At 46.6% G+C, this 23,818-nt stretch overlaps 1 protein-coding gene across 19 annotated transcripts in view; it reads left to right on the plus strand.

The window, feature by feature from the left end:
- BCL11A (BCL11 transcription factor A) overlaps positions 1-23,818 on the plus strand; it is a 101,458-nt gene that overhangs the window by 45,458 nt on the left and 32,182 nt on the right. Inside the window, exon 1 of one of the 19 annotated variants that reach the window (XM_050753461.1) lies at positions 12,604-12,632. The exons of the other annotated variants lie outside the window; for them this stretch is intronic. The gene's annotated coding sequence lies outside the window, so the exon portion shown is untranslated. Of the gene's footprint in view, positions 1-12,603; positions 12,633-23,818 lie in introns of those variants that run through there. 19 annotated transcript variants of the gene reach the window in all.

The following is a 23,818-nucleotide window of genomic DNA, read 5'->3' on the forward strand; positions in this document are numbered from 1 at the left end:
TTGTCCTCTTTTCCACAGGTTCTCCTCCTCCCTTTCCCCATTCCTGGAAAGAAGTGGGCTGGCAGATAGAGCCTTTTTCCTTGAAAGGAGAGTGCAGAGCCCTCTAATGGAAAAGTAAAAAAATTCTTGGAATCCTCATAACATCCAAGCCAGCCAAAGCTGAGACCAAGTAAATTATTGGGGGGTAATTTGCAAGAGCCTGAATCAAACAAATTGCTTTCTTGTTTCTCAGCTTGAATCTTTAGACCAGAAGCCTGTGATTTCGGAGTCTGATGAGAAACAAGAGTCAGTGTTTCTGTCTGAGCCACTTTTCTTTGGAGGAGGTCTTCTAGGCTTTAGCAATCACAGAAGAACCAGTGACAGGTTCCTTGTCATAGGAGAGCTCCTTGGTCCTCAGGACTCAAAAGACACCTTAAATAGCAGTGGTTAGAACATAAATTTAACATCCCTCAAGGTAGGCCTTAGGTTTCCCTCTGTCCCCTCTATGGTGCTGGCTTTGCCACATGTAGAACAAACTCTTCTGGAATCATAGGTGACCCAAGGGGGAGCTCAGAGAGGAGTCCAGGCTGCCAGTGCAAAGGTCCAGCCCTGTCGCCAAGGAGACCCTCAGGGAAATGCACAGGCCTCCAGCTATTCCCACGGCCCCTGTAGCTGAGCCCCAGCTTCTTCCTGGGCCAAGCTGAGGCTGTTTCCCGCCGTGTCCATCCTCCTAGCAACACTTCTCTTTGGCCAGTTTGCCGTAGTACCTGAGGTAAGTTTTGTCCTTTGCCTGCCAATCAAATACTTTACATCCCGGAGGAAAGCACAGTCCTCTTCAGAACAGGAAAAGTCCAGCGTGGTTCCACACTGTGCTATTCCAGAACCTCCCAGTGCATTCCTTTGCCAGCTAGGTAATGTGCTAGGGATATTTGTCTTGCAGCAACTGGCAACCCCCTGTTTGGGTAAAAGTCAGACTCGGGGACCTGGCTGCGGTGCCTCCTCCTGTGGCCCCTGCAGGGAGTGTGGCCCAGGATGTAATGCTGCACACCCAAGAAGCTTCTCTGTCTCCTCTTTCACATCCGGCCTTCCCTGCGTTCTGAACCAAGTGTGGATGAGTTTGATTTTCCTCCTAGTTTTTATTTGTGTAATTGGTTGTTGTTGTTGTTGGGGGGTGGGTGTCGACAATGCTGGGCCTGTCAGCATTTTAGGTTGGTTCTTTGAGATGAATAACTACTTAGCTGTTTCTCAACTACTTTTGTTTGTGAAAGAAAGGGCAGTAAGCACCGTGACATGAGAGAATTTCAGGTTTATTGTGATTTCTTTTTTGTGTTTGCATCTGTCGTGCTCAGTTAGGGCATTATCCGTAACCCCATAGGAACCAACACCGAAGACCATATGATTTTAAAGCTTTAGAAATCTGCGTGTGTAATATGTCTTTTGTGAATTTTTTTTTGTTCTTTTGCTTTAGAAACTGTAATAATAATCCATAGTAATTATCCCATAGTATGCTGTCCTTTGTTACAGGAGCATTGGATTAGTGCAAAAACGTGTCCTGTATACAGTTTCAACAGCTTGATTTTACTTCTTCCCTTCTCCCCGCACCCGTTGCCTCCCACCCCACCCGCTTTCTGTCTTGTGCTATTTGGAAGACAATTTCCACATTTCTGCCATATGTCTTAGAAAAGCTGGGGACCTAGAAGCAGTAGCCGACTTAGGACGGCGAGCTCAGCTCAGGTGGGGAGGCAGCTCTGTGTAAGAGACTCTGTTATGCAGACAGTGATCTGTTGAAACAGCTGCATGTGGAAATAGTTCTTCCCCTTGCCTGTCCTCATTTCTTGAGAGACTCCAAAACATCTGAAAATGTACAAGCACTTCACCAGGTTTTAACTTTTCTGGCTTGAATGGAAGCAGCTTCAAGTCAACAAGAGCACAGCAGTCTTTGTAGGTTTTGGACACAGTTTTCTAGCTTTTCAAGAAAGGCATGGGCCCTCCCTCTCCCTCCCTCCCTCCCTCCCTCCCCCCCCCTCCCTCCCTCCCTCCCCTCCCTTCCCTTCCTTCCTTCCCTTCCTCCCTTCCCTCCCTTCCCTTCCCTCCCTTCCCTTCCTTCCCTTCCTTCCCTCCCTTCCTTTCTTCCCTTCCTTCCTTGTCTTGTTTTGCATTCTGCTGAACTGGAAGAGCATTTAATCCTTGGCCCTCTGTCTGTTGGGATATTATGTTTTTTTAATAGTGCTTGTTTATGACTAAGGTCAAAGACAGTATTTCAGAACAAAAATTAGAGTTAGTTCATAATTGAGTACATATGTATGTTACTGTTTATTTTTATAGTTTGCTAATTTATTTTTAAACAGCTCAGTTACGCCAACATGTTTATAGCTCTGTTCATCACATGCCTTAGCAGTCAGGGTGTTAAAAGGCACATGCTTTTCAATAGTTTGGATCCCAAGTTAAATTAGATAATGCCATCAGGTAGCAATTTAATTACATTAATTGAATGTTTAGGCGGAAAGGTAGTTTTGTAGAGGCTATAATGAAGTCACATTTATAAGTACCCATGTATAAATCTCAGCATTATAGACATTATTTGAGGTTGCTGACAGAAAAATGGATATATTTCAGGCGGTTAGAAGGAAACACTCGGGGGGCTCTCATCACTGGTAAATGCTGCCTTCGCAATTTAGGAGACTGCTGGGCACAGTCGTTTCCTCAGTGAGCTGCCTTTATCATTAGCCCGCTAAGCAGCCATGCACAAAGGTGCTTGGGTGCTGTGTTTTGTATAGCCAGGGCTTTCCTGGGACTTAGCATGCCAGCTTGGGCCGGCTCACTGAGGCTGGAAAAATGAGACAGTCTAGTGAGGTCTTTGTTACCTCGGAGGGTCTGAGGATTGGTGCGCTTGGGTTGACCCGTGTGGCGTCCTCAGCCAGCTCTGTCCTGGATCTGAGGAACACTGTCTCAAGGTTTGCAGGGGTTTGACAGACCAGAATGGAGGCCACTGGCAGGGCCTCGTGGCATTAGATGTGGCAAGTCAGACCACAGCTGGCCTGTGAAGGTGACTCTTCCTCTGATGCAGAGAGAATTAAATGAGGAGGCCAGAGCCCTAGCCACTGGCCAACTGCCTCCCCTCCATGCCCTCAGACAAGGTGGGAGCGCTGGCATTTGGCTAATAGGACAAGCTATTTTGGGCCCAGGTGTTCTTTCCGACCTCTCTGTGATTTCTATGGTGGGTGTCAAAGGCTGGCTGGGAAAAGGGGATTTTTAGGTGTGCTAACAACATCCCTTGCTTGTGAGTGATTCACTGTCTTCTTGCACCATCTGGTTTCACCCGGGCTGCAAAGCCTAGTGTGGTGTCCCATACCCTGCAAAGCCCTGTTTGGGTTATTTACCAAATGCCACCATGGCACCTCCACGGCGTCTGGCAGATAAACCAGGTGGGGCTGCTATTGCTTCTGGGTATTTTACGGGATGCAGATTTTTCTGCCCACCATTGTTTTGGAAGGTATTTCCCCCTCCCTCAGGTAGAGTTTTTCTCAGAGATACCTGTAATTGGCCCTTCCCATTTAATAGTCAGCCACGAATGGCTTATTTTAAAATGATAGACCCAGGTAGAGAGGTTACCCACTCTCATCACAGAGTGGCCAGCTGTGTCCCCTGCCTCCGGGAGGTGGGAATGCATGCAGAGGGGTCACTGTTTCCTAACTCTCTGCTCTGGCAGCCTGAAGAGCTGTCTGTGCCCTGAACAAGAGCTTAGGGAGCTGGAGGAAAGAGAAGGAGGTGTGCATTTGAGGGAGAGAGGCCCACTGGGTTGGACAAGAAGGTAAGAGAGGGCTGGTTTGGCCCCTGAGGGAAGGACAGGAAAGCACTCGCTCATTCCCCTGTGGATGCAGTGTTTGTCCAGCTGAAGGCAGCCCCACTCGGCTGACTACCTGATGAGTGATTTTCCCCAAGCTGACAGCTGCTCCAACACATTTCACCTACAAGTCCTGACAAAGTGGTGTGTTCTTTTGGGGCTGTTATTACTGCAGCAGGCATTTGGAACAATCTGGAAGAATGGGGTGCCAAAGGACACCCTTGAAGCCATTTCTGAGTGTCCAAAAAAGCCAATCCTCTAGCTTTTTTGGCTTATGAAAAATTGGGCCCATCCCTTTCGAATGTCCATTGTGCCGTTAATAATGAGGATAGAGATAAAAATCACATTTTTTTTTTTGAGTAAGCCCTTTGAGGAGTATTGTCAAATGGAGCCTCACCTCATGAGTAACCCTGTGAAGAGGCAGGAGAAGGGCTAGTTGAAGCTTAGAGAGGTTAAATGGCATGTCTGGTCTCACGCAGCCGCAGGGATAGACTAGGGATTCTGATCCAGAACTCCTTGTGCCTCTGGGTCATCCCCACGCTCCACAGCCTGGACACAGGGTAGGGAAGTCGCAGCTTGCAGAAGGCTGGTTTTTTGGGGGAAGCTCTGTTTTAATAGTTTGGGGCAAGGAAGCTGGTGGTGGGCGCTCACTGGTAGGGGAGGCATCAAATTGATAGGAATCAATTTGATCTTTAAGCATTTTCGGGGACAGAAATGTACCTGATATTCCACCTCTCTATATAATTTCAAGACTTGATTGGCATAGTCCCTAAGCACCAGTAGAAAGCTTGAAGAGGCTTCTCAGTAAATACATCAGCTGTATTTCCAGGTGAGCAGTACCTGCTGAAATGCTGAGAGAAGGTTCTGACTAGGAGGGCTTGGGGGAGATAGAGACGGAGTTGGCTGTTTCAGCAGACTCATTCTTCTATTTGCTTTTTGCCTTGGACATTATTTTTCCTGGGTTCCCCAATGCTGAGCTCCCACTTTAAGAAAAACATTGGTATAAATTCACAAGCCATGTATAGTCAGAGGTTGACTTTTTTGTTCTGTTATTCCTTCTTTGGGTGAGCAGGCTGGCCAGGTGGAAGGTTCAAGTGTGTCATATCCTAGCATTCGGCTGGGTGGCCTCCTCTGCCTTTTCAGTGGGTGGCTGGGCTGGGTGAAACCCCACAGTGACTAAGAAAAGGAAGGGTGAACCTAGGCAGACCCAGAAGGTACTTTATCTTCATCATTGATTCTGCATGTGTGCCGGTAGGCAGCAGTTCTGGAATTACTGTGGAAAACACAGTGCAGCATGAGCCCTGGGGCCTGCTCTCTCGTGCCCGGCTGAACATCTCTGTTTTGTTTGGGGAGTCCTGCCAGGCAAGTGTGAGTCGAAGAGGAGTCCAGGGCCCTGTGGCACGGGGGCAGTGTTGGCTGAATGGTACTCTTCAGAGTTCTCAGAATGTACCACTCGAAGCCATGTGGGCTTCCAGCAGGCTTCTAGCAGGTGGGGTTTTGGCTGGGCCCTCACACTCACTGTCTTTCATTCCCTTTCTGCCCCTTCATTCCTCTCCTGCCTTTCTTGCTTTCTTTTTTTTTCTAGAATCAGTGAAGCAGCCAATAACCAATTTTGGGGAGGTTTAGATGAGTGTGAATTACTGTTTAATATACAAATTTTATTAAGATTATCAAGCTCTGACAAAAGATCCAGAATATCGTACCTTGCAGTGGGCTTTAGGGTTGCATCTTGGCTCCTAGATCTTCTAGGTGGGTTAAATTAGTCCTCACAAAATGTCACATTTCCCTGGCAGCTATAGGTTTCCAGGGGGGTGAACAAGGGCTATCTGGGTATTTGCTGAGGGCTTTTCAGTCCTGGGTAGGAACTGCTGGGTGTGGAAACCACCAAGGCTTTGTAAGCCTGAAATAGCCACTGGTATTGGGAGCTCGATCCGTACTCAGACCTGAGCGCCACAAATTCTTTTCCCAGATTTGAGCAGTCTAATGGATAAGAGGGAGGGTTATGCCCCATGCTGGGAATAGGTAGAAGAGAGGGTCCAGAGAAAATTGTTGCAGTGCTCAGAGGAAGCAATAGCCTGCTGTCTTCCAGGGAGATATTTGGCTCCTGGAATGCCTGTCTGTGCTGCGGTGGGTGGCATGGGTAAGGGTTTTTAATAAAAAGTCACAATCCCTGGAGAAGTGAGGCTCATTTGCAGCCACCTGCCTTTTCTGTCTTGGGTCTCCTGGTTGGACCCCAGTCTGACTTTCCACCTGCTCAGAGCCTGCTGAGGCTGCAGAATGGCGCTAACATGACCAAGGGTGATATGGCTTCTCCCTCTTGGGACTAGGAGTGACCAGGTTTGGAGGAGGTGGACTCCTTCCTGCTCCCATTGCCAGGACAAATGCAGAGTGGATCTGGGTCTGTCCCTTCCACACAGACACCTTCATTTCAACACATTCCATGTGTATTAAAATGACAGACACGTTGGTTTTGCTCCAAGCCAGTAGCCATCCCCCTAGACAGCCCAGGCCTTAAAAGACAAGGAGGTGTTCGGACAAGAGCAAGCAAGAAGTCTGGCTGTGTCTTCTGGGAGCCCCAGACAGACCAGTGTTCTTTCTCACTGGTTCACTCCTTCCCCAACTCATTTTACCCACTCGAGACTTGACTCTCTTAGAGATTAAGTACCTCCCCTGGTCACATAGTTTCTGGGTGACAGGACTAGAATTGATTTCTTTTGATCACCAGTTGAGTGCTCTTTCTACTCTACTGTGCTACCATGATCAGAGGTAAATTTGTTTTTCTCTGATGATGATTGAAAACAGTTTTATTAACATATCAAGAACATTACAACAGAAAGAGTTTCTGGTTTAAAAAACCTCTTTTCACTGGTATTTCTTAAATTCATATTTTAATATTAGAAAGCATGGGATTGGGTGTGAATACTGCTTTTTGATGTCGGAGGAAGATGAGCGAAGGAAGCAGGCTCTTCCTTTAGGAGCAATACCTGAGATCCCGGAATTCTATGTACAAAGTGTGTGATGGCAGAGCTCAAATCTGTGCTAGCAAGAACCCCCTGCTACTCTTCTGAATCCGATGAAGAAGTCATTCTGTCTGTGCAGTTTTATGAGGCTGAGACTTTTTCCGATGGTTTGTTTTTCCGTTCGCTCACAGACTGTAGAGGAGAGCCAGGAGGGAGCTTACATGTTCCCACTGTCTACCTACTCCCTGACTTTGGAGCTCAGCGAATCTGCTGTCCATCGTTTTGTTTCACCAACTTTTACAAAGCAGGATAATAAACTGTAAGCTCATTTGGAGGGACCTGATCTCTGATTGTTGCTTTGATAAGTATCTATACAAATATTGATATCATTCTGACAGTCTTGAATTGCATTGTTACAACATGCAAACCTGTCAGTTTTCCAGGACTTCTGGTGGGACAGCTTCTCTGTGGAGTGAGGGATATTTTTGGTCTGGCCTTTCCTCCCTGAAGCTCTGTTAACCTGAGATTTCACCTAGTGCAACACAAGTTGTGTAGAAAGAAACATAATACTACTTTATCCCATAATTAGCTAGAAAATATTAGAATAAAAGGCAGTTTTGGAATGTAGAGAAGCAGAGGGGCTGATAGAACTTTTCAGAACGCATCTTCCTGTTTTCACCTCTTAAATTTTTATGTGAGATGAGCACATTGCTATAATTAAGAAAGCAGTGTAAGACTGGGCGCAGTGGCTCATGCCTGTAATTCCAGCACTTTGGGAGGCCGAGGTGTGTGGATCACTGAGGTTGGGAGTTTGAGACCAGCCTGACCAACATGGAGAAACCTCGTCTCTACTAAAAATACAAACTTAGCCGGGCATGGTGGCGCATGCCTGTAATCCTAGCTACTCAGGATGCTGAGGCAGGAGAATTGCTTGAACCCAGGAGGCAGAGGTTGTGGTAGCCCGAGATCGTACCATTGCACTCCAGCCTGGGCAACAAGAGCGAAACTCTGTCTCAAAAAAGAAAGAAAGAAAAAAAAAAAAGCAGTGTAAGTACTTGCAAAAGGCCTTTCACTCTTGCCACTCAGGGAAGCACCTGAAACAGAACTTATAAACCAGGTAAAGTATTTGGAAGTGATTAATCATATTACAAGAGTGTTCTTCATTTCCCCCAAAGGACCATGGCTTCCTGTGACACTTGCCTGTGCTCTTATAGATATTAAAGACAGAGCTGCTGGACTGTGAGCTCCTTGAGGGCAGGGATTGAGGCTCATTCCATTTTGTTCTGGCAAGTAGCACTACAGGTTTGGACCAAATGAATGAAATTGGCTGCCATTGAATCAAAGCAGAACAAAGATAGTGTTTCTGAAACAATAATATAAATAAGTGCAAAATTGGATGTTTACCAACAACTTTCCAGAAACAGGTCTTGTTTCAGAAGATGTGCCAAAGATGTCTCATGTGGGCAGGGCTCCTGTGGAGACCTCTGTTGTTGAGCGAGTCAGCCAGGAGGTTGGCTGAGCAGTTCGGGGTTCTCCCATTTTACAGAGGAGGATGCAGCGACCTGGAAATGCTTGCAAGCCCACCCAGCTAGGCTTGCTTCACGGAGACTCTTTTAACCAGTTCCATCAGCAACCCCAGGTTGGCCATACAATGTCATCATGCACATTTTACCAGTGAAGAAACTGAGGCTTGGAGAGGTTAAAGAGCTGCGCTGAGGCATACAGCCAGGAAATGGTGGTAGATGAAGATTCCAGCTCATCTGTCTAACTTGGGAGCCTGAGTGTTCATCTTACCGACCTACCAAGGCTTGAAGTGAGGTGCCCCGACTCTGAGTTCCAGGTTTGGTGCCTACGGCCCACTAGCCTTATACCTTGTCTTGTACCTTAACTGCTGGAAGGTGCTGTCTCTGTGTAGCAGCCACCAGCCTGGCTCTGAACCCTGTCCTGAGGGGTTGGGAAGTGTGGGGTGTCTGGTTTATCCCATCAATACATGTAGTCTCTTCCATTCTTCCCCCATTTTTTCTCAGGGGCTTCCTTCCTTCCCTGGCTTTCTGGTAGGCTGCCTGCTCTGATGTAATTTCCTGCCAGGATGATTGCTCTGGCCAGGCCCCCAGCTGCTCCCTGCCCTTCTCTGAAGGCACATCTGTCAGCCCACAGAGGCGCGGTTCATGGGGGCGGGGAAGCAGAGGCAGTGTGTAATGGGGGAACTGGCCCTAGGAACCTCACCTGCCCTATCCCTACCTGCCTCCTGTCCCTTTCTGCCTGGGCTAGACTTGGCCAGTTTCACTCTCAAGACCACCCCTCTCGCACACTGCTCCTGTGCTGCCCTCACACCTTTGCAGGCTGCTGGTTTTCCATCCAGGGCACAGCTGCAGGCCTCTGGGCACCCCAGCCCTCAGTGCCCAGGGAATAGCCCTGACATGCAATCTCACTGGCAGGCAGCCTCAGGCAGGCCTGGGCAGAGGACCGAAAGGAGGAGAGGAGGGAGGGAGCTACAGTAGAGCAGACAGGAGACAAACACCAGCTAAGAGTAAACAGCCTGGAGGTGGGGTGGGTGCCTGGCTGGAGGGGCTCACCCGGGCTGGCCTGCCTGGGAGGAACCAGGTCCGTGGCTGCTCTCACCGAATCTTAGTCCTGCTCGAGGTCTAGCAGCTGCTGGAGCTGCACATGGAGCTTGAGGTCTGGTGCTTATGGGTTAGGAGGAAGAGAAGAAGAGAGAGATGGCAGAATACCAGGCAGCTTAGGAACATGTCTCCTTCCGCACACTGTGGCCCAGGTGCTGCGCAGAGCTGTTTCACAGCAGCCTCTGCTCTCAAGGTTGAGCAGTTTCCTTCAGTGCTGTCCACCCCGTTGGTCCTGGGAGCCTCATGTTCCTGGGCCTCGCTGACATCTGCATAGGTCTGGTGGGGGGGGTGTGAGGGGTTGGAGGGGTCTCTTTGCTAGCCCTGGCCTGTGGCAAACACTGTCTTGAGAATGTGGGACATTGAAGGAGCTGGGACTCTAAAGCCAGCTACACGTGAGTCTTTTCACCTGCTGGCTGGGTGGCCCTGGACAAGTCGATCAAGCCCATCGGGCCTCAGGCTCTTTATCTATAAAATGGGGCTAATTTCCTTTTTTGCCCCTGGGAAGAAATGTACTCAGAGGAGTTACAGAATGTGCAATCTTTCCCAGGAGTATTGCTCCTGAAGGAATAAGGCACGATGAGCTTTGACTTCAGCCTCCAGCACTGTGGCCCAGAAGGGTATATGGCTGGGCAGGGGCGTCACACCCCTGCGGCCCTGTGGGGGTGACGAAAGGGCGCTATCCACTCGCCTTGCACACGGCAGTCGTGCTTCACCTGGCCAGATACTGTTCTCCAGCTCTTTGGCTTGGGCCCCGAGACCAGAGAAGATAATGGCAGCCCAGAAACCTGAATACTAGGGAACACATTGTAGGGTGATCTCCCAGAAGAGCCAGCGAGAAATGGACTGTGGCTGTAGCATTCTTCCCTTTGGATGCCTGTGTGGGGACAGAATCAGTGGAAAGGAAAATGGAGAAGAAACACTGGCCCTGCCTCTCATCAGTGCCCCCCAACCGCCCACTACCACCACCTGCTTCCTGTTCTATCAGACAAACGTAGTTTCTGGATGAATTGGGCAGTCATCTGAGTTTGATCAAGATTTACAGGTGATTCAAATGTATGTATAAGGTACATACATATTAGTACATCCATCAAAGAGGCTTCCTTAAGCCACACAGTCTCTAGCTTCTCAGAGAATTGACAGTCTGTCAATGGGGGGGGGGGGGGTTGGACGAACTTGGACCTATAGATGACCTCGCTGGCTTCTCCCTTTGTCACCTCATCTTCCTGCTTCCTTCTCTTTACTGATCTTATGTGAGTAGATAGAGGGGTCAGATCACCTCTGCTCAGCTCTGCTCAGCACACTAAACCTATTTGCTATTAAAATTTGAAAAACAAATCCAGGTGCCAGAGGTGGCTAAATGATGAATGTCCCAGGCCAATTCTAGGAAGGGAAGTGGGTATGGGGCAGCCATTGCCTTCCTGGTACCAGGATGATGCAATGCTTGGAGGCTGTGAGCTCCCCACCTCCTCGGGGCACACCCTGTGACCTTGTGGGACCCCTCTGTCCAGCCCAGCCTGGGTGTGCATCTTGTGTGCTTGGTCAGCACTGATAGGGGTCGCAGTGGGGAGGAGTTGTCAGCACACACTGCTGCATGTCCTGTGAGCAGTCCCCAAGGCTGTGCCCAGCCTTCAGTGTCCAGGGCCTCTTCTGCCAGGGCCTGCTGGTTATCACTGTTGGCATTATCTCCGCTCACCACCTCTGTGCCCAGGGCTGCTGGGTCCCCTTAAGGAGCCTCACACCCGTCTACATAGAGGCCCTTCCTGCTCGGAGTCTGACCCAGTTATCCCCTCCATGCCTCCCTTTTCCCAGACTTTTGACTCACTCCAGCCCTGCTCAGAGTGATGTCCTCCCCCAAAGACAAGACCCCTGCTCTTGAGGGACTGCCAGGTGGGTCCTTCATCTCCCCACCTCCACGGGCAGTCTCTGCAACACCCTGACCTTTATGGGGTCATCCTCGGCCAATGAAGCGTTGGGTCCAGGCTCCCCCTTCTATCACCTGGGTCACTTCCATCCGCAGAGGAAGCTTGGTTTCATTTAGGACAATGTGCAGGATCCTTTTGATCATTTCTCTACTGGATCATCAGCAAAGGGAAAAATGAGACAAAAGAGGCCACTGAGTCCTTTGGGGGAAATATGTACCTATAGTAAGGTGATAGTTCAGAGAAAGGGAAGAGTAGAAGGTTGGTCCTGAAGGCTTTCCAAATAAAGTAAAGGATGTTAAATTGCTCTGGAAGATGCAAAGTGCCATCCAGTGAAAACCATTATTATTATTATCATCATAATAGTCATTATCATCACCATTATAGGATATGGCACTGACATAGGTAGTGACTGGTAAGAGCCAATTGAATTTCTAGCTGATTCCTGATGTTAAGGGCTGTGAATCTGTCTACCTGGAATGTTCTAATTCAATTCAGGAGTGGGAGTTTGAGTCTAGACTTCAAAGCACTCTCATATATCCTTGGCCTGCTAACCTGAGGGCTAGTTTCTAGGGATCGATTAACTTGAAGACAGTTCATATATGCCTGAATACTAGTTATTCATATTCTGAAAAATCTGACTTGATCAAACAGAGCAGTTAAAGGCGATGCTTCGTTTTACAAAAGATTTTTCCCCCCACTTTACAAAAGGATGCACAGTGGTATTCCTCTCGATGGAATGTTTCTCTAGCTCATTAAGTGTTTACAGGTCATTAACTACTGCGTGGAAGGACTTTGCTAGAGAAAAGGAAGGCTGTGAGGAAATAGCTGTGGCTCTAGCTCTAGCTTAGGGGATGCTAGCTAAAGAGAATTAGAATTAGTTGGCCAACAGGTGTCTGCGGTGTACTCCCTGTCCACTCAGCACTGCGGCGGGGAGTGAAGAGCTTGCTTCCTTCCGTGTGAGAGCTTACAGTCCCTTTGGAATCTAGATTTATCGTGAAGTAATCGTGAAGACAGAAATTAAGTGCTAAGTTGTGTTCACTCATCTCTTATGACTGTCCATGGGGAAATGGGTCCCGCTTTACAGAAATTCAGTTTGCATGCTGCTTTTCAGGCCTATATCTGTGGCATCCAGTGAGGGAGATTTGAGGAAGGGGTTGATGTAAGACTTCTCTTGGGAGCATAATGAGAGAGAGAGAGAGAGAACTCACAATGGAACCCAGAGAGAGAGAGAGAGAGAAAGAGCGAGAGTGAGCTCACAATGGAACCCAGAGGGGGAAAGGCTACCTGTTGGCTGTCCTGGCATGTAAGTCTGTGTGGTCAGGGCTTGCGTTCCACAAATGGCCCAGGCCCCTGCTGGCTGCTGGGAGAGAAAGTCAGTGAGGAGAGAGGGTTGTACAAGACAGGAGAGATGTACTTACCAGGCTCTTCCAGAAGGGGTAACTGGCTCAAATCCTTGCCTTGAACCTGCAGCAAAGTGGAGGATGGGTGTTATCCTCCTCTCTTCCCTCTCTCCTGCTCCCGGCTGCTCTGAACTCACTTTTGCTGTGTGTCCAGAGCTGACCAGAGGACAGTGGCAGACTTATCGTCAGACTGGCAGCACCAGCCTCGTGCTCTGTCTCTGCCTGGGAATTGGTTTCACAAAGCTCCAGTTCTGCCCTGGACACTTGCCTCATAGGGCTATCCCTTTGCCCCTCAGTAACACCACTGGGATGGTCCACTCCCACCCTGTCCCCCATCTGTGGCAGTCTGTGTTGCCTTGTGGGACAAGGCATTCTGTAAATGTGTATTGGACTTCCATTGCTTACGTCATGATTTGTTTTTCCGACTTCCAGGACTTCCCTGGTTCTGGTTTTCTGGGATTTCATGAACAAGTCCCTGTTTCCCTAATCCATTTCCTTCCCATGTGCATTGCTTTCAATCATCTCCCCTCTGGTTATCCTAAAGCCTTCATCATCAGTTCACATAGGAGGGTGACCTCTGGACCACTTCTCTTTGGTTTGTTCTTATTTCCAGATCTGCAGTATGTTTCTTAGGTGTTTTAAAAAATATGCTAAGAAGAATGAAAACACCCTTGTAATTTAGAGACTCTTAGAAAAATGACAGCACTATTTAGAGCCTGGAATTACAGTTTGACTTCCCTGTGCCTTCTCTGCCCCAGGCTCCCATGGTGGCAAGGGTTTGGGTTGGGGGAAGGGATATCGAATTGCCTGTCTCTGAGCAGGAAAAGAATTAGAGTTTGCCAGGTACCTTTTGTGTATATGTGCCAATTGAGGGCCCATTTGGAACATTTTGACTTTTAAGGAAGCTCCAAACTCTCAAACCGCAGGGATCACAACACGTACATGTGTTTGTTATGACGTTATGTGTAAGCATCATGACAGACAGAGAATGTCTGCACCCCACCCCGGAAAACAGCCTGACTGTCCCCCATGGGCAAACCAGACTAGTTTATAGGGGGTTCTGCTCTGAGGTACTGATGGACCTTGGGTCCTATCCCTGTGATACGGAAGGCAGCTAGACAGGACTTGGGATTTATCTTTAGTGAGATGGCTGAAAAGAGATACAGGGCTGGTTCTATGCCCCAGGTGTGCATAAGTAAGAGCAGATAGCTGATTCCAGTGCAAAGTCCATACAGGTAATAACATTGGCCAGAAAGAGATATGGCATCCACTCTTAGACATAACACACCAGGGTCAATACAACTTTGAAGCTACTCTAGTGCAGGCTAACAGTTGCTTTTATCACAGGCGCCAGGAAGGGTTTGGCCTCTGGTTAGGGTGGGGGCGTGGGTGGGGTGGAAGGGGACTGGCAGACCTCTCCGTCAGTGGCCGTTTGCCCAGGGGGGCCTCTTCCAGAAGGCTCTCTTGCTGATGGAGAATTGGATTTTATTTCTCAATGGGAATAAAATAATTTGTATGCCATGCTGTGTGGACTCTCAAAATTGTAAAGGAGGTGAAGGTTCCCCTGTCTGCACTCTCCCCTCCTCATCACTGTCCATTTATGATCTGTCAGTCTGTCCACCCATCCATCACATATTGGCACCTATGAAGTACCAGCTACTGTGTTAGCATCTGTGTTCCCAACTGACTTGCCTCCCCCTGACATCATATTCTTTTCCTTTTTCCTCTCCCTCTTCCCTTTTCTTCTGACCCAAACTGGGAATTCGGGAAAGGGCCTGATGATCTTGTTTGTGCTGAGGTGTAACTAATAAATACCAGGAGGTATGCGTTTTAGTTCACAAGCTCGGAGCACTTACTCTGCTCTAGGAACTTTACAAATACACACTCATTTTATTTTCATACAAACCCTATGAAGCAGATACTATTATTATTCCTATTTTACGGATGAGTCCGTTTTTTAAATTCCAGCTGAAGAAAGAACATTTGGTGATGAATCATTAGGAATGAGCTAGGAGTTATTTGTCATCACAGAACCAGTCTGTGTTGCCCCAAGTCTGGCTTTGCCAATTGGAGATTAGGGAGATGGAATGAATACTTTTCCTCCCCTTTGATATCTCACCTCACTGAGCTCTGGGCCGTTTCCACTCTTCTTTCCCCATACTCCCATCTCGGCAAAAATTGCACAAGATTTATATGACATTAGGGTATTGGAGATAATTTATTACAACCTCCTACAGAGGGGCAACCCAGGTCCAGAGTGGGGAGGTGACCAGGCCATGGTCACTGCCCAGTTTAGAGGCCATGCACAGCTGAGAAGCCAAACTCCCAGTTCCCAGCTCCCAGCCCACATCTTTCCACTCTCCCATATGGCCTGTCAGCATCATCCTCTCTCACTCTTGCTTAGCCTGTGTAGCTCAAGAAGGATGTATTTATTGCCCCAGGCATAAGAATGTGCTCAGGTGTCTTAAGTAATGTAGGTGTGCCTTACCCATGGGACTTCACTTTCTCTCTGTTTATTGCCAATAGTGGTCTCTGTTCTGTTTTGTTCAGTTTCTCTCCCTTGCATTGTTGTCTAAGATGGCTGTCCTGTCTTTTGTCCACTTCCCCTCCACTTCCTGTGCCTTTCTTTAATCAGCTTCCACCACTGCCTGGGGCCACTCAGCTCTGGTCCCACTGGAGGGCCTGTCTCCCCCAGGGGTCCTTCTGCTTCCTGTTCACCTCTGGTCCTCCAGCCCTGCCCTGGCTCAGCTGATGAGGGTGAGGGAGGGAGAGGGAGGGGGAATCTTAATTTCCTGCACCGGCTGCTTTGCTGTCCACAGCACTGGGCAGCAGCTGCCTCCCGGGAGTGTTGTGTGAGACCTTGATGCTGTCTTTCTTCCCAAGGCCTTTGGCAAGGTAGAAATCATCCCCTGGACTCTCTATGCTGCTAATGGGCGAGGTCAACTAAGCCCATCTCTGAGCTAGTGAGGGTTCTTAGGACTCTGAACACCATAGTTAAGTTATCTCTGACCCAGAGTCCAATTCATTTGGCCTGAGTTCAAATGAATGCCCATTTTAAGAATGTTTTGGGGTATCTTCCCATCATTTCCTTAGAGTAGTGGAGAGGTTTCTGTTTGGAATAGGATGACATTTGGTAGCTGAGCCAAACAGATGACTGGGATACAGGTTTGGATTTGAATTCTCCAGGGAATGGGGTGGGAGGGGGGCATCCTGGAGGATGACAAAATGAGGGCTCCCTGGACTCTCAAACTCAAAACATTTTCTGTGTTCTCTATGTGCCTTAGGTATTTACCTAAGAGAAATGTAGATATACATTCCTATAAACACATCTACATAGTGTCTATTGTAGCACTGTTCATAATGGTCAAAAAGTAGTCACAATCCACATGGCAACCAATAGGTGAATGAATAAACAGCCCTACGGTGGAATACAACTCAACAGTAGAAGAATGAAAGAGTAACACACGCCATACCATGGATGAATCCCAGAATCATTCTGCTCCATGAAAGAAATACAAAAGACGACATCCTGTAAGAGTCCATTTATACCAAATTCTAGAATTCTCAACACTCTAGTGGTAGGTGGGGATTCAGTGGTTAGAAGGAAGGGGTCAGAGGGTTAGGGGAGGGGATTGACAGCAAAGGGGCAAGAGGGGGCTTTCTAGACTGGTGGATGTGTTCTGTATCTTGATTTTGGTGGAGGCCACACAGCTGTATACAATTGGCAAATTAAATCCAACTGTACACTTAAAATGAATGGCTTTTGTTGTATGTAAATTATACCTTAATAAAGCTAAAATGAAACAAAACAAAATACCCATCACGGGAGTGGAACCAAGTCTGTCTGTAACCTTTAACTGTTTGGGTCTCCTCAAGACTCTAGCCGTCTTTCAAGGTAGCACCAAAGTACATTTCAGGGAAATGAGAATGCCCTTTGGATTCTGAGATTTTATAGAAGTTGGTAATGAGAGAGAGAGAGGCCCACTGAGATGGGATTATCCACCATAAGCACAACATGTGGGTCTGAGAAGTGCATGAGCACTGGTGAGTGTGTGAGGAAGGAGAGAGTAAGGGGAGGAAATCTATTTTCCTGGAATTCCAGCAGGCTTCAAAAAGTAAAAAGGGAAGGGAGTACCCAACTAAGTTTTTTCTTCCCTAGAAGTAAATTTATTCTAAACATTACCCCAATTAGTTGGTTTTTGTTTGTTTGTTTTTGAGACAAGATCTTACTGTGTTGCCTAGGCTAGAGTATAGTGGCATGTTCATAGCTCACTGCAGCCTTGATCTCCTAGGCTCAAGCCATCCTCTCATCTCAGCCTCCTGAGTAGCTGGGACTACAGGTGCACGCCACCATGCCCAGCTAATTTTGTAGAGATAGAGGTTCTCTATGTTGCCCAGGCTGGTCTTGAACTCCTGGGCTCCAGTGATCTTCCTGCCTTGACCTCCCAAAGTGCTGGGTTTATAAGCAAGAGCGACCATGCCTGCCACCAACCCAGTCTTATTCATCAGTGTATCTTCTCCTTAAGTGGAGATGCTAACAGTGTAACTGGTGAATTCTTGTAAAGTAAGGGTTTTTGTTTTTCTTACATCCATATTCCTCTCCAGATTCCCTCTCAATTTCCAAAGTATTTAGCATAAATGCAATATCTGAACTTCATTCGTTTGTTTGGCAGATTTGTGTGCACTACCTTTTCTGAACCTATTGGGGTGCTAAGCACTGTGTAGATTTGGGTTCTTAACATGGAAAACGTCTGTGCCTGTGTAGTGTTGGGTCCTACCTGGCCACACGCCAGGTCTTGGCTCTCTACACAGAGTGAGGATGCCCAGGGTGTTTTGATGTAGACAGTCAGCTCAGCCTGGAGAACTGAGTGGAGCATTTCAAATGATAGTTAGGACTTCCCCTTACCATACTTAATGGCTGAAGGGGGCTGAGAATGTCCATGTTTGCTGCCCTCTGGCATCAAAATGAGGTGCTTTTTAGTAGTGCTGCATTTAAAAGAGCATTAAAAATATGTTTTTAGAACTTCACTTTTTGCATTGAGGATGCACAGGTGGCTGAGACTAACTTCTTTGCAGATGACCATGGTTGAAAGTCAGCTACAGAGTTGCACAACCATGTAGCTGGGCTTCACATATAGAAGATGTTGTTATTTTTTGGTAACTCAGTCAGACTTGACCAACCTGGCACACAATCTGGTTGGCACATGAACTTCACATTTGCTCTTCTCCAGGGCATAGGGTGGCTGTTTAAAGAGGGTGGATATTCATGCTAATCTTTGTGTAGCATAACATGTTACTGCAACTTGCTTTTTTTTTTTTTTTTTTATCTGAAAGTTCAAGTAGATATCAGAAGGGAACTGTTTGTGGGTGCTAAGAAGGTTAAAATTACCATTTTGAACAGAAATGATATTTGGAAAAATAACTTCCCTTTTAGGAGGTAAATCAGTCATTTATATGCTATTTGTTGAGTGCCTAGGATATATGAATATCATGTCACATGCTGTGCTGGTACTTTCAAATATAATAGAAGCAAGTAGGAGAAAGAGTCCCTGTACTTAAGAAATCGTTGGGAAGACATGGAATTAATTAAAGGCATAGAGGGTTAACCAGCAACATAAGGCCTAGATATGAGTCGGGGTGGTGCATGGGATGAGTGCTCTATGAGGTTGGAGAAGGATGAGATTGATTCTTCTTGCTAAGGTGACTAGGTAGGCCTTCAGTGAGGCCTTGAAGTTTGAGCAGGATTCCAGGAGGTAAGAGAACAAGAAGAAAAGCCAGGAAGGAAATGAGAACGGAAGGGATTTTTACTTGGGCGGAATATTTTTATTGATGGGTATAGGGAACTAAGACTGGAATAGAAAATTGGAGTTGGATTGTGGAGCTCTGGAATGATGGCTTAAGGAGTTGGACCACATCCTATAGATCAGAGAGGGCTGCTGAAATACTCTGATCAGAAGACAAAGGCAGCATGCTAGGGGATGTTAACTGAGGACTCTGCAAAGTGGGTGGATGGGTTGTTGAAATTCTCTGAAATACCCTTCATGCCTTGTTCTCTCCTGTTGACTTATATGTTCTAGAGGATGGAGTTGGTTGACTGTAGGGTTTCCTTTCACAAGCAGAATGGAACCAGATATTGTAGGAGCCTAGCACATGGGTCTATTACTAATATAGAGGACTGTTTAAATCTTGGAAAACTTTCCTTTTGCTTTTGCCCCCGTTGCAGATGGGGAGTGAGCAGGAATGAAGTTCAGAATCAAGGGCCCATCAGGGTCTGTATTGGTCCCTTGTCCCTCTCCTCCAGTCCATCCATGTTGGGATGCTCAGGGCATGGATGGTGTTTCATGATAGCATGTATCATTTAGATGGTATGTGACAAAACAAGGCAGGCATCAAAATTCGTATCCCTGTGATCTCTCTTTAATAGTGTCCTTCTGCTTTGGGGGTTATTAAGCTAGCCTGAATTTGAGTAAACATTTTTGGATGGGGTGAGAGGGGGCCTGATAAAAGTGGTTGGTAAATAGACAGTTGGAAAGGAGAAGGGCCTGGGGGCTCAGGAGATGAGCCAGGGAACAAGGAAAGCAGAGACACTAGTCACCCAGAGTGTCCTAGAGGGGAACGAGCCTCTGTTAGATTTTCAAATATCAGACTTTCTTTTCAGCCTCCTTCAGGTGCTTCCTCTTCTAGTCAGAATTTTCTTTTGAGACAGGTGCTGGTCAAACAAGCTTTTGTTTGTGGCTGATCACTTGGCACACAGTGTGGCTCTTTGTCATCCTGGATGATGAGGCAGCTATTTTAATGGCAGGCAGGGCAGCTGTGTGTTCACTGCCAAGAAATAAGGGCTTCTAGGAGACTTGGTGGCTTTAGGAACAAACTTCCAGTGGCAGAAATTAGTTAGGAAGTAGAGTAGCACTGGGTTCCAAATGCTTCTATTATATGAATTTGGATATGTTGTGGGCAAAATGACATAAAAGAAATGGAATGAGAAATAGTGTGACTGACAAGGACCCCACTGGCGGGTGGACTAGTGTTGACTGGCTCCCACAGTGTGAATTTAGTTAGGTGTTTCCACTTTATTTTCCCCAAACTCTAAAGCAACAGTTTAATTGGGGTCTAAGATATCCTTTAGAAACCTCTTGACCACCTATTATTTAGGACACACAGCATTTTTTTTTCTTTGAAGATAAATTTGTTTTGGGTATGGCTGGGCGTGGTGGCTTATGCCTGTAATCCCAGCATTTTGGGAGGCCAAGGTGGGTGGATCGCCTAAGGTCTGGAGTTTGAGACCAGCCTGACCAACATGGAGAAACCTTGTCTCTACCAAAAATATAAAAATTAGCCGGGTGTGGTGGCGCATGCTTGTAATCCCAGCTACTCAGGAGGCTGAGGCAGGAGAGTCGCTTGAACCCCGGAGGGGGAGGTTGCAGTGAGCCGAGATTGTGCCATTGCACTCCAGCCCAGGTGACAAGAGCAAAACTCTGTCTCAAAAACAAAAAACAAACAACAAACAAACAAAAAAATTGTTTTGGGTAGCAGTGGCTTTAGGCTGTTTTTGGATCTTTGGCTATTGATATTGATTTGAAATTTTTTGTTATTATTTTCATGTTAAGCAAAACTAGAAAGTTTTACTGAATTCCCCTGCAGTACAATAAGTATTTTCTTTCACTGGGGGAAGCAAACTATTTACAGCCATAACAGGGTTTCCAGTGAATTGTATAAATAGTACTGACTTCTGTGTCAGCAAAAAATGAAACGAAAACTGATCATAGATGACATTACCTAAATGACAGTACCTACGTGTGTCCTTTCTTTCACATTTGCTGTAATCCTGTTAGGGCATTGTCCTATTATCCCAAGTACTGTCATCTTTAAATGCTGTCAAATTGTAACTGGATTGCCAAGGACAGAGGAGAGGAACCGGGGAGGACACAATAGCGATTCCCACTACACCAAAGAGATGGTCTTCTTTCCCCTCTCACAGTTTGAATTCTTGGAGAAATTGTTCAGTTAAAATCATGACTCAGGTATCTTTTACAGGCTTTGATGAAATAGTCAGATTCACTCCTCATGTTCCTAGAAGGAAAGGAAGAAACTCTTTGAATCGCCCGTAAGACAAACTCTTCCAGGATAATTTAAATGTTTCTACAAAATGAGAATACATTATAAGTGTTACTACGTTTTTTTAACCCAGGTCAAAAGTAATACCACAGAGATGGATCTATAAGCATTTAATATCTAATTGTTCATATATTGCTTCCCCAGGTTTGGATGGGGGCTCCATTCTAGAGTTGGGAAAACCAAGTCAGTAAACCTTTAGTGGCAGATGTTATCAGGGAGCTGGAGTTGGAATACTTGCATTTTGTGTTTGTGCCAGCTGTCCATGTTCCTCTTCATATATTTAGACCAAATTCTTATCCAGATTTCCCATTAAAGGTTCATAAATTTCCAGTTTTCACCTTTCTGCAGCTTCCTTAGATAGAATGGTTGATGGGAAAATTACTGCATTAAAATTAAGCCTCTTGCTTTTTACATGCTGCTGCTCATAAATAAGGGAGTGGGAAATGGTTACTTTGAACACCCTCATTAAAGGCTGGTTTGGTTGTCAGAGAATAGGGCTAACTTAAGGGGGATCCGCTAAGCCTTCTTTTCCATGCTTTTTGTTTTGTTTTGTTCTGGATTTTATAAAGGCATCATTTAGTTTTCCCTTAATCTGAATCTGTATTCATTTTTTAATATCTAATGTTGATTAGTATGTTCTATTATTTATAGCCCTCCAGAAGGATCCCAAGGGAAGATAATCTCGATTTGAGAAGACGATTTCCCAATTTCCATACAGATGACGAAAACGTTAACTGCCCACTACACCGCTCCCCCTGCTGAATTTTCTTCTTCCACTCTCGGTGTGTGGCATTGTGGGGTGCAGACACCCGAAAGCCTGACTGGAGATGTAACATGGGCTCCGCTGACATTAGCATGAAGAGCTTGACTAATCGACTTGCAAAATATAGGTTAGGGAGTTTTATAGGATATCAAATTATCTTACTCTTTCATTGATTAAAGACAAAATATTACATTAAGTAGATCATTACGTGGGTAAAAGGTTAGAACTTCACACACTTAGGGGTGTCGCACTATCCTTCCCTCTCCTGCCTTGTGGCAAATCACAGGTTGGAGGCAGGGACACTCACTGTGCCTAGCACTCCTAAATGCCTGAATAGCAACATTAGACTTAAAGGAGGGGCATTTGCCTTCGCTTTGAATCTCCTGATTCTTTTTTATTCTGATAGAATAGTAATCTTAAAATTAAATATTAATTTGTTCTGATTCCATTTCTGTTAGCAGGGGAAAGGGTGAATACATGAAAGGGCGTGGGCTGAGCCGTGGCCAGGTTTGAGAGACAGAGTGATTCGTAGTAGTCTTCCCAGGGTGTTGAGTGGGAACGTCTCCCTGAGAAGGGACGTGGTCATTCTCAGACTGTGGGCTCAGACTCTGTCACACTGTAATACCTCTGTCAACCATCTAATGCTATCAGGGTCTTCTTGAGAGAAGTTTCAGGCCCAATCCTGGTGTTGAGTTAGCATGTTCACATGTCTGATAATAATCTGCCAGCTAATCCATCATGCTGCTCATTTCTGTGCATTATTTATCTCAAAGCCAGAAGATCTCATGTCCACCATAGGACTGTGGTCTGTGGACAGGGAAAATTTCAAGGCTTTTCTGGGCCTGATGTAGCCATTTTCTTTCAATATCTTAGATTGGTAGGTCTTTAGAAATTATCTCTCAGAATGTGTGTGTGTGTGCCTAAGTATAGTTTTCTTGAATTTCTCACTTCAGTACTTAACTACACATATGTGCAGAAAGTGAACTCTTAGAATTTGGCTATCCGTTCTTTCTCATTGTGTGAGAAGGAGGCAAAGTTGCCAAATTGGAGGTGGGGCAAGGTGGGCCAGTAAAGCTGTGATTGGTGTCTCATTTTGATGTGTAGGAGAGAGAACAAATCACAAGTCATTCTCTGGAAAGGAGCCATGGTCCACCCACAGAACAAGGACCCTGAAATCCCCAGTACCAGTCTCCCTAGGATGTCTTGCCTTTCAGCAGCTGTTCAGTCAAATCCATTTCAGAATGGAGAACAGCTTGTCACAGTTCTCTACTCTTGACCTGCTGATAGAACAAGGGGCTTGGAGACTTTGGGTAGATATGGAAATAGATCCCTAAACATACTAAAAAGATTTTTTCGTACGTGTGGTGGGGGAGAGGAGAACCAGAGCAGAAGGTTGGAGAAAGAAAGTTGGGGAAGGAAACTAAAATGTGCAATCTCATTCCTCAGCCTTCTTGTTGAAAATGAGAATCAGATGCAGCAATGTATATTTCCAAGAGCTATCTGGTGATGGGATCCATCTGGTGAAGGGCTACTTCTAGGGGACCTGGAATTGCTGTGTGACCTTTGGGAAACACTTGCCTTCTCTGGGTTGAGCTCAGCCCGTAGTTCACAAGGGGCATTGCTGATATTTATAGACTGTGTTTGACAGTCCCAAGTGAAAGGCAACTTCACTTCTCACCCCAGAATAGCAAGCGTTGTTTCTCATATCTAGGTTGCTGGGACAGCTTCCCAGGAACCTAATATTCAGCAGCTTTGTGACGTTGGATGGAGGGTTTTTCTTTTTAAATGAGTTGATTGGCTTTTGCCACTTTACACATTATTTTCCAGGTCTAGGCTTGTTTTTCCCTTATAGGTAGAATCTAAAAGAGTATGGGGTCTGCCCTGGCTCACACCATTCTGTTTTTGCAGTTAGCTTAAAGGCATGGAGGATGTTCCTGGGGCTGGCATCTGCTAGCCAAGAACCAAGATGACAGCAGCATGGCCGTAGAAGCATGGGCCCTGCTGGGGCTAGTAGCCTACTGTGGTGGCGGCTGCTGCTGCTGCTGCTGCTACTGCTGCTGTCCTTGGCATTCTTGCTGGAGTGGCTTTGCTCCACCCTGCCTGGTCACGGTGCCGTTCAGTCTGGGCTATGGCCTCTCACCCCACCTCATCCCATTGCATTTCGTAAGCCAGTAACTCCAAGACCAGACTTCCATTACCCTCTGGACGGCT

This window comes from Macaca thibetana, chromosome 13 (assembly GCF_024542745.1).
Source record: "Macaca thibetana thibetana isolate TM-01 chromosome 13, ASM2454274v1, whole genome shotgun sequence".
NCBI lineage: Eukaryota > Metazoa > Chordata > Mammalia > Primates > Cercopithecidae > Macaca > Macaca thibetana.